Below are 16368 nucleotides of genomic sequence, written 5' to 3'. Positions count from 1 at the left end.
CTCCATTTTGTGGTTCTGAGATACTGCTGCTCCCGTTGATGGTGAACTCAAGAGTGTCTTGCGAACGTGGACTTGATGCGTTCATGAGAGCCGTGCTGAAGGCCGTACAGGATGTTAATTAGCCTACTCTACTAGCGCCCAACAAGAGAGCCATATTGTTTGGTCTACCGTGAAGGCTCATATTCCGAGTCAGTATATGAACTAATTTGCAGCAGTATATGTACCCATACGCACTGTGTGACGACGTCTGGGACTCTACGTCAGCATATCGACCATTGTTGCGAAATTCCTTTGCGTGGCTGCAGAGAGAGGCGTGTAGACAGTGCTGCGCCCGGCAGTATCACTGGACCCAGAAGTGGCACCACGCCGTACTGTCAGGAGAGTACGGCTTCGGTTTATAGCGTCATGGTGAACGTATCCGTGTGTGGACGCGCTGACGAGAACGAATGTTGCCAGACTGTCAGAAGCTGCAAGGCACCTGTCGTCTCAGTATCCTGTGCTATTGGGTACACAGTATATTCTCCTCTGATTCGTGTAGCCACTGATTTGGACAGCAGGTATTAAATTTACGACGCGTGAAGGGCGGTGACTTTCACATATCTTCTAGGCCACGGTAACGTTATGTTTCAACAAGATAAAGCAAGACCGCATGTTGCCTATTTGGTCAACACGTTCTCCAGAATTCTCACCCACTGAAAACATCTAATCGTGCATTGTCGACGGACTGACACGCCACCACACCTCCGCCACTACCACTGATGACCTTGGACATAAAGTTTAAGCAGTATAGACTGATGTACCCATATCCGTCAGCGAAGCTCAGTCCCCCTCTATGCCCTGCCGGGTTAGAGACGTTCCTGCGCTGTTGCTGCCGCCAAAGACTGCACCCCTTGTGCTAAATTTCACACCCTGTGTGCTACCAAGTCATCCACACATTTAATCACGTATTTTCTCTACCATACACAACGTAAAAAAAATTACAATGTATGGTACCTTTATTGGTGCTGCAATATTAATGGCCAGCAGAGTATCATATTTGTATCACGACGCTAATAGCAATACACTCTCCTGTCACAATGACCAACATGTTCAACGTAAATGGCAATAACTACTCGCAGACGACAGATGGCAGCACTAGCAGTGGAGGATATAGACTACTGGCCATTAAAATTGCTACACCAAGAAGAAATGCAGATGATAAACGGGTATCCATTGGACAAATATATTATACTAGAACTGACATGTGATTACATTTTCACGCAATTTGAGTGCATAGATCCTGAGGCATCAGTACCCGGAACAACCACCTCTGGCCGTTATAACGGTCTTGATACGCCTGGGAATTGAGTCAAACAGAGCTTGGATGGCGTGCACAGGTACAGCTGCCCATGCAGCTTCAACACGATACCACAGTTCATCAGGAGTAGTGACTGGCGTATTGTGACGAGCCAGTCGCTCGGCCACCATTGACCAGACGTTTACAGTTGGTGAGAGATGTGGAGAATGTGCTGGCCAGGGCAGCAGTCGAACATTTTGTGTATCCAGAAAGGCCCGTACAGGACCTGCAACATGCAGTCGTGCATTATCCTGCTGAAATGTAGAGTTTCGCAGGGATCGAACGAAGGGTAGAGCCACGGGTCGTAAAACATCTGAAATGTAACGTCCACTGTTCAAAGTGCCGGCAATGCGAACAAGAGGTGACCGAGACGTGTAACCAATGGCACTCCATACCATCACGCCGAGTGATACGCCAGTATGGCGATGACGAATACACGCTGTCAATACGCGTTCACCACGATGTCGCCAAACACGGATGCGACCATCATGATGCTGTAAACAGAACCTGGATTCATAAGAAAAAATGACGTTTTGCCATTCGTGCTCCCAGGTTCGTCGTTGAGTACACCATCGCAGGCGTTCCTGTCTGTGATGGGGCAGCGTCAAGAGTAACCGTAGCCATGGTCTCCGAGCTGATAGTCCATGCTGCTGCAAACGTGGTCGAACTGTTCGTGCAGATGGTGGTTGTCTTGCAAACGTCCCCATCTGTTGACTCAGGTATCGAGACGTGGCTGCACGATCCATTACAGCCATGCGGAGAAGATGCTTGTCATCTCGACTGCTAGTAATACGAGGCCGTTGGGATCCAGCACGGCGTTCCGTATTACCCTCCTGAACCCACCGGTTCCATATTCTACTAACAGTCATTGGATCTCGACCAACGCGAGCAGCAATGTCGCTATACGATAAACCGCTATCGCCATAGGCTACAATCCGACCTTTATCAAAGTCGGAAACGTGATGGTACGCATTTCTCCTCCTTACACGAGGCATCACAACAACATTTCACCAGGCAACGCCGGTCAACCGCTGTTTGTGTATGAGAAATCGGTTGGAAACTTTCCTCATGTCACCACGTTGTAGGTGTCGCCACCGGCGCTAACCTTGTGTGAATGCTCCGAAAAGCTAATCATTTGCATATCACAGCATCTTCTTCCTGTCAGTTAAATTTCGCGTCTGTAGCACGTCATCTTCGTGGTGTAGTAATTTTAATGGCCAGTAGTGTATAAAGCGTGCCGGGAGGGATTGGGGGGGGGGGGGGGGCGAAACTGTGCAATCGTTGTCATAGTGCGGGATCGGAGCGATCTATTTGATGTCTAAAAGCGCATGATCATTTGGTTTTGGGCCAAGGATGGAAGCATTTCCGAAACGCTAGATTTGTAAACTGTTCAGTGTCGCCATGGTTAAAGTGTATCTTCTATGGCAAATAGCGGAATCCAAAAGCTGCGCAGAATCAACTGTCGTGGACCGCGGGTGGTAGATGAGAAGTGAACAACGACCACGGACATGCGAAGAGAAGTGTAACTGTTGACCAAGTGACCTCTTAGGACGTAGATGAACCAAGGGGCTACCGACAATGTTACCTCGTCGATCATTTAGCAAACGTTGCTACGTAGGGGCCACCACTGCAGGCACCTGGAGAGCCCTGGCAGTCTCATGGTGCCTGGAGGGGAGGGGGAGTTGGTTCTTTGTGTTCGCCGTTAGAAAAGATTGTAATCTAGTTCGTTTTTTATATTTTAAAATTCTTTAAAAAACGTATTTATTGTTCTTAAAGCGTTCTAACAGATTCCAGAAATGTTTTAATTTTTTCAGTTAAAGTTAAGCAGAAAATTTAAGTCTTGGTGAAAGACGTCGCTTTTCCCGATAAGTATTTCATGTTCGTGACCTTCCTTAGACATAAGTACCTCTATAAAAGGTATGTTGTGAGTGAAAGCCAACAACAATTAGAGAAATTTGCATTATTTTTTTGTGGCGGTCGTGGTTAAAGTGCCTTGACATTGCTAATAGTGTGCTAAACCTATTTTCAGGTTCTGGACCCTGACCTAACATCACTACCTCTTTAAAAGTGGGCTGTTAATGTACGTTAGTAACATTCAACGTATCTGTTATGGAAAATGCGTTGGTTTTGCTAGGGTTAGTGCCATGCTGAATGGCTGACTGCTGCTCATCGGCAACGAAACCTGGAATTTGCACAACACCGAAACTGGACGTCCACTGAGAGACGCATTTTACTCTCCGATAGATGGCCATTGGCGTGTATGACGTGAAACGTCCGAAAGCAAACACCCTACATGCGTTACGGTCTGGGGAATGTTTTCGCGGCAATCACTGGGTTATCTTGTCATTCGGGAACGCACAATGGATCAAAGTAAGTACGCGCCTATCCTTGGAGATCACATCCATTTCAGCATGCAGTTTGTTTTCCCCTCACCACGGCGGCATCTACCAGCAGGACAATGCAACGTGTCACAACTCGCAGTGTGTGTGCGCGCGTTGGTCGAAGAGCACCGTGATGAGTTTACCGCACCTCCTCCCCCCCCCCCCCCCCCCCCCCTGTTTGCCGTACCCCCTTTCCCGACCCAAGTCGGCGGGTTGCCCAAATTTAGACCCAACGCCGATCAGCCTCCCCATGCCATGGATACTTCAACCGAGGAAACTATCGTTTGTGTCCAAGGCACAGGAGTCTGCATGGCTCCACATACCTGTTGGTACCTTCGAAAACCTTACTGACTCCCTTGCTGCACGTTTGGCAGCGGTCCTCGCTGCAAACGGTGGTTATTCACGTTTTTGACAGGTGGTCACCTTAATGTGACTGGACTGTGTATTTTAACGCTATTTCTTTTTACCGTAAACAACTTTACGGGACAGAATTGTCAACCGCCGATGTCAGATATTTTCAACCTATTTTATTAACTGAAATTATTATTTGATCTATTTTTCTCTACGTCTTGAAAATTTTTTTATGCGTTTCTGGTTTTCACTGCTGTATACAGCCGTTATCACTATATACTCTCAGTCAGCAGTGATTATTGTTTAGCCCAAGACCAGCGCGGAACAGTTCTGAGATATTTGTACACGCCAATTCAATTCCATTCGTTTCGTCCACTGAGATTAGCGTTGGACCTCGAAATGCCTCACTCAAAGGCTGCCCGTTATTGTATCACGGCATAAAGACCGAAAAAAATGGTTCAAATGGCTCTGAGCACTATGGGACTTAACATTTGAGGTCATCAGTCCCCTAGAACATTTTTTTTGTTTTTTTTTTTGTCATCAGTCTACTGACTAGTTTGATGCGGCCCGCCACGAATTCCTTTCCTGTGCTAACCTCTTCATCTCGGAGTAGCGGAGTAGCACTTGCAACCTACATCCTCAATTATTTGGTTGACGTATTGCAATCTCTGTCTTCCTCTACAGTTTTTGCCCTCCACAGCTCCCTCTAGTACCATGGAAGTCATTCCCTCATGTCTTAGCATATGTCCTATCATCCTGTCCCTTCTCCTTATCAGTGTTTTCCACATATTACTTTCCTCTCAGATTCTGCGTAGAACCTCCTCATTCCTTACCTTATCAGTCCACCTAATTTTCAACATTCGTCTATAGCACCACATCTCAGATGCTTCGATTCTCTTCTGTTCCGGTTTTCCCACAGTCCATGTTTCACTACCATACAATGCTGTACTCCAGACGTACATCCTCAGAAATTTCTTCCTCAAATTAAGGCCGGTATTTGATATTAGTAGACTTCTCTTGGCCAGAAATGCCTTTCTTTCCATAGCGAGTCTGCTTTTGATGTCCTCCTTGCTCCGTCCGTCATTGGTTATTTTACTGCCTAGGTAGCAGAATTCCTTAACTTCATTGACTTCGTGACCATCAATCCTGATGTTAAGTTTCTCGCTGTTCTCATTTCTACTACTTCTCATTACCTTCGTCTTTCTCCGATTTACTCTCAAACCATACTGTGTACTCATTAGACTGTTCATTCCGTTCAGCAGATCACTTAATTCTTCTTCACTTTCACTCAGGATAGCAATGTCATCAGCGAATCGTATCATTGATATCCTTTCACCTTGTATTTTAATTCCACTCCTGAACCTTTCTTTTATTTCCATCATTGCTTCCTCGATGTACAGATTGTAGAGTAGGGGCGAAAGGCTACAGCCTTGTCTTACACCCTTCTTAACACGAGCACTTCGTTCTTGATCGTCCAATCTTATTATTCCCTCTTGGTTGTTGTACATATTGTATATGACCCGTCTCTCCCTATACCTACCCTACTTTTTTCAGAATCTCGAACAGCTTGCACCATTTTATATGGTCGAACGCTTTTTCCAGGTCGACAAATCCTATGAAAGTGTCTTGATTTTTCTTTAGCCTTCCTTCGATTATTAGCCGTAACGTCAGAATTGCCTCTCTCGTCCCTTTACTTTTCCTAAAGCCAAACTGATCGTCACCTAGCGCATTCTCAATTTTCTTTTCCGTTCTTCTGTATATTATTCTTGTAAGCAGCTTCGATGCATGAGCTGTTAAGCTGATTGTGCGATAATTCCCGCACTTGTCAATTCTTGCCGTCTTCGGAATTGTGTGGATGATGCTTTTCCGAAAGTCAGATGGTATGTCGCCAGACTCATATATTCTACACACCAACGTGAATAGTCGTTTTGTTGCCACTTCCCCCAATGATTTTAGAAATTCTGATGGAATGTTATCTATCCCTTCTGCCTTATTTGACCGTAAGTCCTCCAAAGCACTTTTAAATTCCGATTCTAATACTGGATCCCCTATCTCTTCTAAATCGACTCCTGTTTCTTCTTCTATCACATCAGACAAATCTTCACCCTCATAGAGGCTTTCAATGTATTCTTTCCACCTATCTGCTCTCTCCTCTGCATTTAACAGTGGAATTCCCGTTGCACTCTTAATGTTACCACCGTTTCTTTTAATGTCACCAAAGGTTGTTTTGACTTTATGCTGAGTCTGTCCTTCCGACAATCATATCTTTTTCGATGTCTTCACATTTTTCCTGCAGCCATTTCGTCTTAGATTCCCTGCACTTCCTATTTATTTCATTCCTCAGCGACTTGTATTTCTGTATTCCTGATTTTCCCGGAACATGTTTGTACTTCCTCTTTTCATCAATCAACTGAAGTATTTCTTCTGTTACCCATGGTTTCTTCGCAGCTACCTTCTTTGTACCTATGTTTTCCTTCCCAACTTCTGTGATGGCCCTTTTTAGAGATGTCCATTCCTCTTCAACTGTACAGCCTACTGCGCTATTCCTTATTGCTGCATCTATAGCGTTAGAGAACTTCAAACGTATCTCGTCATTCCTTAGTACTTCCGTATCCCACTTCTTTGCGTATTGATTCTTCCTGACTAATGTCTTGAACTTCAGCCGACTCTTCATCACTACTATATTGTGATCTGAGTCTATATATGGTCCTGGGTACGCCTTACAGTCCAGTATCTGATTTCGAAATCTCTGTCTGACCATGATGTAATCTAATTGAAATCTTCCCGTATCTCCCGGAACAGGGTATTCGCTATTACTAGCTGAAACTTGTTACAGAACTCAATTAGTCTTTCTCCTCTTTCATTTCTTGTCCCAAGCCCATATTCTCCTGTAACCTTTTCTTCTACTCCTTCCCCTACAACTGCATTCCAGTCGCCCATGACTATTAGATTTTCGTCCCCCTTTACATACTGCATTACCCTTTCAATATCCTCATACACTTTCTCTATCTGTTCATCTTCAGCTTGCGACGTCGGCATGTGTACCTGAACTATCGTTGTCGGTGTTGGTCTGCTGTCGATTCTGATTAGAACAACCCAGTCACTGAACTGTTCACAGTAACACACCCTCTGCCCTACCTTCCTATTCATAACAAATCCTACACCTGTTATACCATTTTCTGCTGCTGTTGATATTACCCGATACTCATCTGACCAGAAATCCTTGTCTTCCTTCCACTTCACTTCACTGACCCCTACTATATCTAGATTGAGCCTTTGCACTTCCCTTTTCAGATTTTCTAGTTTCCCTATCACGTTTAAGCTTCTGACATTCCACGCCCCGACTCGTAGAACGTTATCCTTTCGTTGATTATTCAATCTTTTTCTCATGGTAACCTTCCCCTTGGCAGTCCCCTCCCGGGGATCCGAATGGGGGACTATTCCTGAAAATTTTGCCAATGGAGAGATCATCATGACACTTCTTCAATTACAGGCCACATGTCCTGTGGATACACGTTACGTGTCTTTAATGCAGTGGTTTCCATTGCCTTCTGCATCCTCATGTCGTTGATCATTGCTGATTCTTCCGCCTTTAGGGGCAATTTCCCACCCCCAGGAAAAGAGAGTGCCCTGAACCTCTATCCGCTCCTCCGCCCTATTTGACAAGGCCGTTGGCAGAATGAGGCTAACTTCTTATGCCGGAAGTCTTCGGCCGCCAATGCTGATTATTTATCAAAATGTATGCAGTGGTGGGGATCGAACCCGGGACCGAAGACGTTTTTATTTATGAACGAAAGACGCTACCCCTAGACCACGGTGTTTTGTATTGTACAAGTCGTATACACGTATATCAATCCGTAGCTGGATAATCTTTAGCTCGACAACAGCCACAGAATTCAGAAAGGTCCAGCATGGATGAAGTAACATTTCTAAGACAAATCTGTTCAGTTGTTCGATTCCGCCAAGTTAATTACTGACAATGCATTACTACTTGCCGTCAGATCAGTGAATATACTACAGGCCAATTAGATGAAAAAATAGACAAGGATTAAAATTGAAACCTGAGATAATCCACTGTTTATAGGTACAAAGGGACTGTGAAGTGGAGATGACATCAACAGGCTTCGGTGAAAAGCAAAATGAGCCCTTCAGCAGCTCACCTTTTTCACTGAGAACGAGTATTATCTGAGGACTTTAGCCACACAGATACTACAAATGTGCGGTAGGAGACTGGAGTCTGATGAATGGAGCAGGTAACGTTCGTTATGGATCTCTCCGCCTTTTTTTGCTTTAGGCATGAGGTTATCCTACAATTTCATCTTTGACTGCAGCCGTCTTATCATGAATATAAAGTAGACCTTTCGTAGGTAACGCTACTTGGAAAAAAAAGAAGTATCAACGTGGGAAGCTGGGTCTACGATCGTTGTGATGGGTTTCTGACGTTTCTCATTGTTTTTATCAAAAATGATTTTTCTTTTTCAAATTTGAGACACAGAAAAAGAAGCTTCTCAAAATGGTTAGCTTGTCATATTTCGTCTTCTTCTTGCGTTGAATTGCCTGTCACGTCATTTAAATGTTTCTACGGTATGCTTATCATCTCAAGCTTGAACGGAACACATGGAGCAGCTTGTCAGCGTGATGGAATGTGGTAGGATAAACACATTTTTCCGTTACGAAGCACATAGATTAGCTGCAGCTGACGTTGCCGGAGGAGTAATTGGTTGCAATGCAGATAATTACAGACAGGCACACGGCTGGAACGCGCACGCACGGACGCACGCACGCACGCACGCACGCACGCACACACACACACACACACACACACACACACACACACGCGCGCGCGCGCACACACGCGCACGCCAGATTATTCGCAGACCTTCTGTAGTTCCATTTTGATAGAGAATCGCAAATTTTTAGAACCCGTCCTCGCTACACCAATGGCAGACCGATTCTCCATTTTAGCGACGAATGCAGCGTCGACAACAAAGCGACACGACACTCGCTTCTATAAAAGCGTCTGCCTTTTGCAATGCAGTGACCCAGTTTTCTTTGGTCGCCTGGCTATTCTCCCAGTGACTACGTGCAGCACTTCGAAAAGGTTAAATAAAGTATTGCACACAGAATTTCCGGTTTGTCAGTGGAATTTCAAGCAATGCGTATGAAAATGAATTCATGTATCACAGTAGACAACACTCGTTGTTTCGTCGGAAGCCGCATTAATTTCCTTAGCAAATAAAGTATTAAAAAAAATAATTTTTGGCGTGAATCCTGCGAAAATACTGCTGAGAATTATCTTTGTGCATATGTTTCGCAATGGACACCGATCTGGTGCAATGGCTAATGCAGCCATTTTAGATTGTTTATAGATGATTCTGTCATTTGGCGTCTAGTAAAGAAATGCAAATCGAATTGCAAAATGATTTAAATAAGATAGCTGTATTGTGTTGAAAGTGGCAGTTGACACTAAACGACAAAAGCGGGAGACCATCCACCTGAGTTCTAAAAAGAATTCCAGAAATTTCAGTTACGCTATAAATCATACATAGAACGGGAATAAATTAAAAAAATAGGTTATCAAAACAAAAACAATTTTTTTTGGGAAATAATTTGTCCAGAAGTAAGAAATGAAATATATCAGAGGAACATTTGACGTGTCCTTGAATAATGGTGGGCATCATTTACAGCAAATGAGCTGTGTCGCTGTGACATATTTCTCTGACGTGAAACGACAGTCATAGTAAAGGTTCAACTGTAATAGTGCCCAAAAATATTCTCTAGTACGCTTTAAGATTCTAACAATGAACTCCTTTGCAAAACTAGGCCTCACACTGGTCAATTTGATACCTCATTTTTCTGTTTCTCACTCCTCGTCTGGCTATGAAAATTCCCTCTAATCAATAAGTTCTTCTCAATTATTCTGATCACTTTCAAGTAATTAAATCTTTTTTTTTTTTTGCAAAACTAGGCCTCATGTTGATCAAAACGATTCTTTGTTTGGCTATGAAAATTCGTACACAAGTCCATTGTTTAATTTCTTGTGATTCTTATTTGAGGCACTCTCAAACAGTTTACCAGTAACATACGAGACAATATAAAGTATCCTCTGACACGTAATTCGCAGTCATTCATAGAGTACTGATGTAAGTGTTGCAATTCATGTACATAATGTGCATTAATGTTTATCTATCGCGACAATGAGGCAGCAGAGGAATAGGCCATGGGGAATAGTGGAGTGTATAAATGTATGAAGATATTCGGGCTGTGGAAGTGTTTTGTTGGTCCATACTGCGCTTCCTCTCCTCACTCACAGGCGCTGAAAGCCACCGACCAATTGTAAACAAGGTTAGTGGTCTCTATTGTGGGAGTAACAAAACTTTGCGAAACGCTCCCTGACCGTCAGAGTTTCGAAACATTTTCCCGGTGGTGCCGTCGTCAGACGCCGAGTGACCAGAAACCGCGGAGTTAAGGCCGGCGTTCCCTGCTGTCAGAGCAGCTGCCAAGTGGGGCGCTGCGGTCCTCTTGGGTAAACACGGGCACGTGCTGGCTGTCTCCTGTATCAAGCGTCTAGCTCGTTCCGGCAGCTGCATCAACGACAGCAGAGCCGGCTCTTTTTACCCGGGTGCAACAGAAGGGACACGAATTTGAAAGTGATTCTACAGAAAGGGAAGAGAAAGCAGATGATGATTATGCTGAAGAAGAAAAAGAAGAAGAAGAAGAAGATGATGATGATGATGATGATGATGATGAAGGTGATGGTGAAGGTGAAGGTGATGGTGCTGATGAGTTGGGAGGTATGATACTGTGAGAAGCGTAAGTGAAAACAAGAACTGTGGAGAAGACGATATTCTCTCAGAATTACTGAGATTCTTGGAAGAGTGTGCCATGATACACCTGGCCTACCCTCACATTTTGTGAAGGCTGTAACAATTCCAGTTCCAAACAGGCAGGTGCTAACAGATAAGGGTATTAGGGAACTGTTAGTTTAATACCTCTAGATGACTGATCTGCACATCACAATTAGGTGTATGGTAGACGGTTCGTCGAATCACTTTCACAATAATTTTCTATTATTCCACTCTCGAATACCGGACGAAAAAACAAACACCTATATCTTTCCGTGTGAGCTCTGATTTTTTAATGATAATCGTTTCTCTCTATGTAGATCAACGTCAACAAAATATTTTCGCATTTGGAGCCGAAAGTTGATGACTATAATTTCGTGAGAAGATCCCGCCGCAACGTAAAACACCTTTGTTTTAATGGTTTCCAATCCATATTCTGTATCATATCCGTGGCACTCTCTCCCCTATTTCTGTATAGTACACTGAAGAGGCAAAGAAAATGGTACACATGCGGACGTCCTGTAGGGCCCCCACAAGCACGCAGAAGTGCCCCAGCACGACTTGGCATGGACTCGAATAATGTCTGAAGTAGTGCTGGAGGGAAATAACACCATGAATCCTGCTGGGCTGTCCATAAATTCGTAAGAGTACGAGGGGGTGGAGATCTCTTCTGAACAGCACGTTGCAAGGTATCCCAGATACTCGTACACTCAATAATGTTCAGGTCTTGGGAGTTTTGTAGCCAGTGAAAGTGTTTAAACTCAAAAGAGTGTTCCTGGAGTCACTCTGTAGCAATGCTGGACGCGTGGGGCGTCGCATTGTCCTGCTGGAATTGCCCAAATCCGTCGGAATGCACAGTGGGCATGAATTGATGCAGGTGATCAGATAGGATGCTTCCTTAAGTGTCACCTGTTAGAATCGTATCTAGACGTAATCAGGGGTCCCATATCACTCCAACTGCACACGCCCCGCACCATTACAGAGCCTCCCCCAGTTTGAACAGTCCCTTGCTGGCATCCATGGTCCATGGATTCATGAGGTCTCCATACTTGTACAGATCCATCCACTGGATACAATTTGAAACGAGACTCGTCCGACCAGGCAACATATTTCCAGTGATCAGCAGTCCAATGTCGGTGTTAAAGGTCCCAGACGAGGCGTAAAGCTGTGTGCCGTGCAGTCATCAAGTGTACACGAGTGGACCTTCGGGTTCGAAAGCCCATATCGGTGATGTTTCGTGGAATGGTTCGCACGTTGACACTTGTTGATGGATCAGCATTGAAATCTGCAGCATTTTGCGAGAGCGTTGCACTTCTGTCACGTTGAACGATTCTCTTCATTCGTCGTTTGTTACGTTATTGCATGATACGTTTCCGGCCTCAACGATGTCGGAGATTTGATGTTTTACCGGATTCCTGATATTCACACTACACTCGTGAAACGGTCGTACGGGAAAATCCCCACTTCATCGCTACTTCGGAGATGATGTGTTCCAGCGCCTGTGCGCCGACTATGACACCACGCTCAAACTCACTTAAATCTTGATAACCTGCCATTGTAGCATCAGTAACCTATATAACAACTGCGCCAGATACTTGTCAGCTTGTATAGGCGTTGTCGACCGCAGCGCCGTATTCTGCCCGTTTACATATCTCTGTATTTGAGTATGCATGCCTATACCAGTTTCTTTGGCACTTCAGTGTAACTAACGTACTGTCGTTCTTTGAAATTTCTCGATGTACGCCGTTAATACTATCTGGTAAGCGTCTTACACCGCGTGCAGCAGTACTGCAAAAAGAGGACGGACAAGTGTAGTGTAGGCAGTTTTCTTTGCCCATCTGTTGCATTTACTAAAAGTCATAACTGCAAAATATTGACAGGAACTATTTACAAAAGATTGGAAGAAGTGTAAAAGCCGTCCTCGAGGAAATGTGTGAATGCACCAGGTAAAGCTGAACCTATGACTTATTTTAGAAGATAGTATAAAGTAAGGCCTATCTAAGGTTTATAAAGTTTGTAGATTTAGGTAAAACCTTTTACAGTGTTAACTAGAATAAACTTTTTGACATTCTGAAGTTAGCATGGATGAAGCACAGGGAGCGGAATCTGATATACAACTTGTACAGAAACCTGCCTGTAGTTACAACAGTCGAAGGACGTGAAACCAAGACAGTAATAGAGAAATTAGTTCAAAATGGTTCTGAGCACTATGCGACTTAACTTCTGACGTCATCAGTCGCCTAGAACTTAGAACTACTTAAACCTAACCAACCTAAGGACATCACACACATCCGTGCCCGAGGCAGGATTCGAACCTGCGACTGTAGCAGCAGCACGGTTTCGGACTTCGTAGGAACAGAGAAATCGTTGAGTCGATCCCGTGTGCACATAATGCCGATAACAGCTGTTGATATGAGCGTCTTAGACAGAAGACAGACTTTGACGCCAGGCAGTAACACAAAACACCAAGGCTCATCAGATGTGGGCATCTGAGACAATCTTGAGGCCCTTGGCATAAACTAAATTTCAAAATCAAGCTAGTGAAACCAATTTAGCACGATTCTGCCACTGAGACGTGGATAAGAACCAATCCGAGAAGCGACGAACATGGCCAGCAGTAGTAGTACTGCCGTTGTCGTCAGTATCCAACGTAGATTCACGGCAACGACTCCCCTATTTTGTGTGTGTGTGTGTGTGTGTGTGTGTGTGTGTGTGTGTGTGTGTGTGTGTGTGTGTGTGTGTGTGTGTGTGTGTGTTGGGGGGGGGGGGGGGCGGCAGTAGGGGATTATTGTCGTGAATCTACGTTGGATACTGAAGACAACGCCAGTACTACTACTGCTGGCCATGTTCGTCACTTCTCGGCTTGGTTCTTATCCATCCACGTCTCAGTGGTGGAATCCTGCTAAACTGGTTTCACTAGCTTGATTTTGAAATTCATTTGATACGAAGAGCCTCAAGTTTGTCGTATTCCCACAGTATCACACCAATCTATGAAATTTTCATCCCGGTTCACTACCTACAAGACACCTCCATGGAAACTACAGGAATTTAGAGCAAAATGTGGTCATCTAGTGCCAACAACCTCCATTTGTGTAGATATATTCATACATTGAAAAGCCATGTCCAAGTGAAGTGACGCTGATTTCGTGCAGAAATTGGACCGAAACGTTGTCGATTTGGTGATCATAATCATTTCATCAGTAAAGATAATCCTAGCAAAGATATAGCACAGCAACCGTCTACGAACATTTACGACTGTAATACTTTGTAACACGAAATCCTGGGAAAGGAAACAAACTCTGCTAAAATTCTTCTTTATTGTTTAGAAACATGACCATCCGGTTTCAATACATGGGTCTATTTCAAAGTGCCCTTGGAATAACAGATAAGAGAATGAAGTGCATAGTGTAGTACTTAATGTAACATGATTAATCACAGCTGATGATAACCATCTGCATAAGCCTGAAAAGCTTCAATTAAGCTTTCAATCTGACATGTAAATCAAAAAAATACCTTCAAGAATGGACCACGTTAACTAGGAACTACCGTCATCCCATTGTTCCACACGATCGTTACATGATTTTATAGCTGAATCCGATCTTTTCAGGTATAAAGTATGATTAGACTTAACCGTATTAAGGTATTGGAGTCCTATTAGGCTAGGTTTAAATGGAACTGAAACTTGAAAAATGTACCAAGTGTAAAGCCGATGCACATAGACACACATTTTTTTCAAGATTTTTTCGCTGTTAATAGTGCCAAATGCTATATTTCTTATTCTTTTTATGAGATACACAATTCCGTAAAAAGTAAGAAATAGTTTGTTTTATACCTTGGTAAACGCAAACACTTCGGTTGTTTACCCTGTAGCGAAATACTCATTCCTTTAAGTACAAACATGTAACGTAACCTACATTTCGATGCCTTCATAGGCTGAGGCAGCTTCAGTGTCTCCGCGTTAGTTAGACGATATGTACCAAACTGGTGATGTAACAGACGCTAGACGTCGTCTTCACAATCCATTGTACTTGTACTAACAAGTGTTCGCAGCGCACCTCTGTTGTCCTTTGTTGTAATCTCCGACATTATTAGCGCCTCTGGCCGCAAGTTCAGCCCTGAACAGATATGCCGTGCTCATCTCCGTCAACATCATTACACGGTGACATCTGCTAGTTGCTTGCGGCGCCTGGGCGGTACTGTTCCGTCTGGTCAAGGTGATGACTGAGCAACCGGCGAGGGAACTGGTAGCGGCCAGAATAAACACGTCGCAGTTCTGACGTCGCCGTGATTCCCGGGCGGATGTCCTTCAGTTATCCACTGGGGAATCAAGCGCTTATTTCACAGTACTTTTAGTGGCACTAGGTAAGCTTTCAGTGTAGCCCGTCTTCTGGTAATGGCGTGTCTCTCCAAAATACAAGGTCAGCAATTTTAAAACACTTTGTCTGCTCACGTTGTAATGTATTGAAGCCTATAGGATTTACTTACCGTCTTTTCGTATGAATAGTCACTGTTAAGTGTACTTATTCTAGAACAGAGTGAACCAGATGTAACGAAAGCCCCTGTATAATTTTAATATATTTAGTATTATTTATAATCGGTATGTGTAATGGAATTAAGCTGGTGGCTAGGCACGTAGAAGAAGGTGTAATTAGATGAATGACGAACACTAACTTCACTTAACGAAGGTTTATTCACCACTTGCACATACAAGAGCGCGGAGCGAACTGCCTCCGGCCACAACACATGTGGTATATATACAGTTACAGAACATTTCAGTACAATGATTCTTGATATTAGTGGATACTTCTAGAATGTCAGTTCTGGTGAGTGGAACGACGACCAGTCTAGTATCATAACTGCTTCACTACAGTCACGATGCTACTCAGCTTCTTCTGCTACAATATGTGCTGCGAATTTGTTTTTATTTTAAATGTAAGCGTACTTTTCAGACGTCCAGAAAATTTAAAATAAGGAAACAGCTATGACAGATGGAAGGGAGGATGGATGGACGGATGAATGAATGGAACGAGGTAAGGATGATACGTTATACGCTACTGTTTATAAAAAGTGAAACACTCAGAAGCAACAGTCTGCAACACGCCACGATAAGAGGACTTGTACAACAGCGGAACCATTATAAGTGATTTAACTGGCAGAGTGGTGGTGGGCACGTAGGCGCAATAGCGTCCTCTTTTGTGTGACCGGACGGGCCAGTGTTACACAACGCTCACTCGGTACGGAGCCATCACACGAGGGTGGGAACGTGTAACCAAGTGCCACTGTGCCTCGATGACCTCGCAGATCGGAATATCGGCATCTGAGTGCGTTCGAATAGGGCAGAATGATTGGTGTCTTGGTGGCTGGTCTGTTGTTCCGTGACAGTACGGCTTGTACAGGGTGCGTTGCTTCATCAGTTAGGCTTACGTGGAATTAGTGGAGAGAAGAGGAACGTACA

General features: G+C 44.1%; 1 protein-coding gene across 4 annotated transcripts in view; it reads right to left on the bottom strand.

Annotated features, from left to right (window-relative positions):
- LOC124595158 (sodium bicarbonate cotransporter 3) overlaps positions 1-16368 on the bottom strand; it is a 976895-nt gene that overhangs the window by 613618 nt on the left and 346909 nt on the right. The window lies entirely within an intron of this gene.

The sequence above is a fragment of the Schistocerca americana genome, chromosome 2 (assembly GCF_021461395.2).
Source record: "Schistocerca americana isolate TAMUIC-IGC-003095 chromosome 2, iqSchAmer2.1, whole genome shotgun sequence".
Lineage (NCBI taxonomy): Eukaryota > Metazoa > Arthropoda > Insecta > Orthoptera > Acrididae > Schistocerca > Schistocerca americana.
This window is presented reverse-complemented; position numbering and strand designations above follow the sequence as displayed.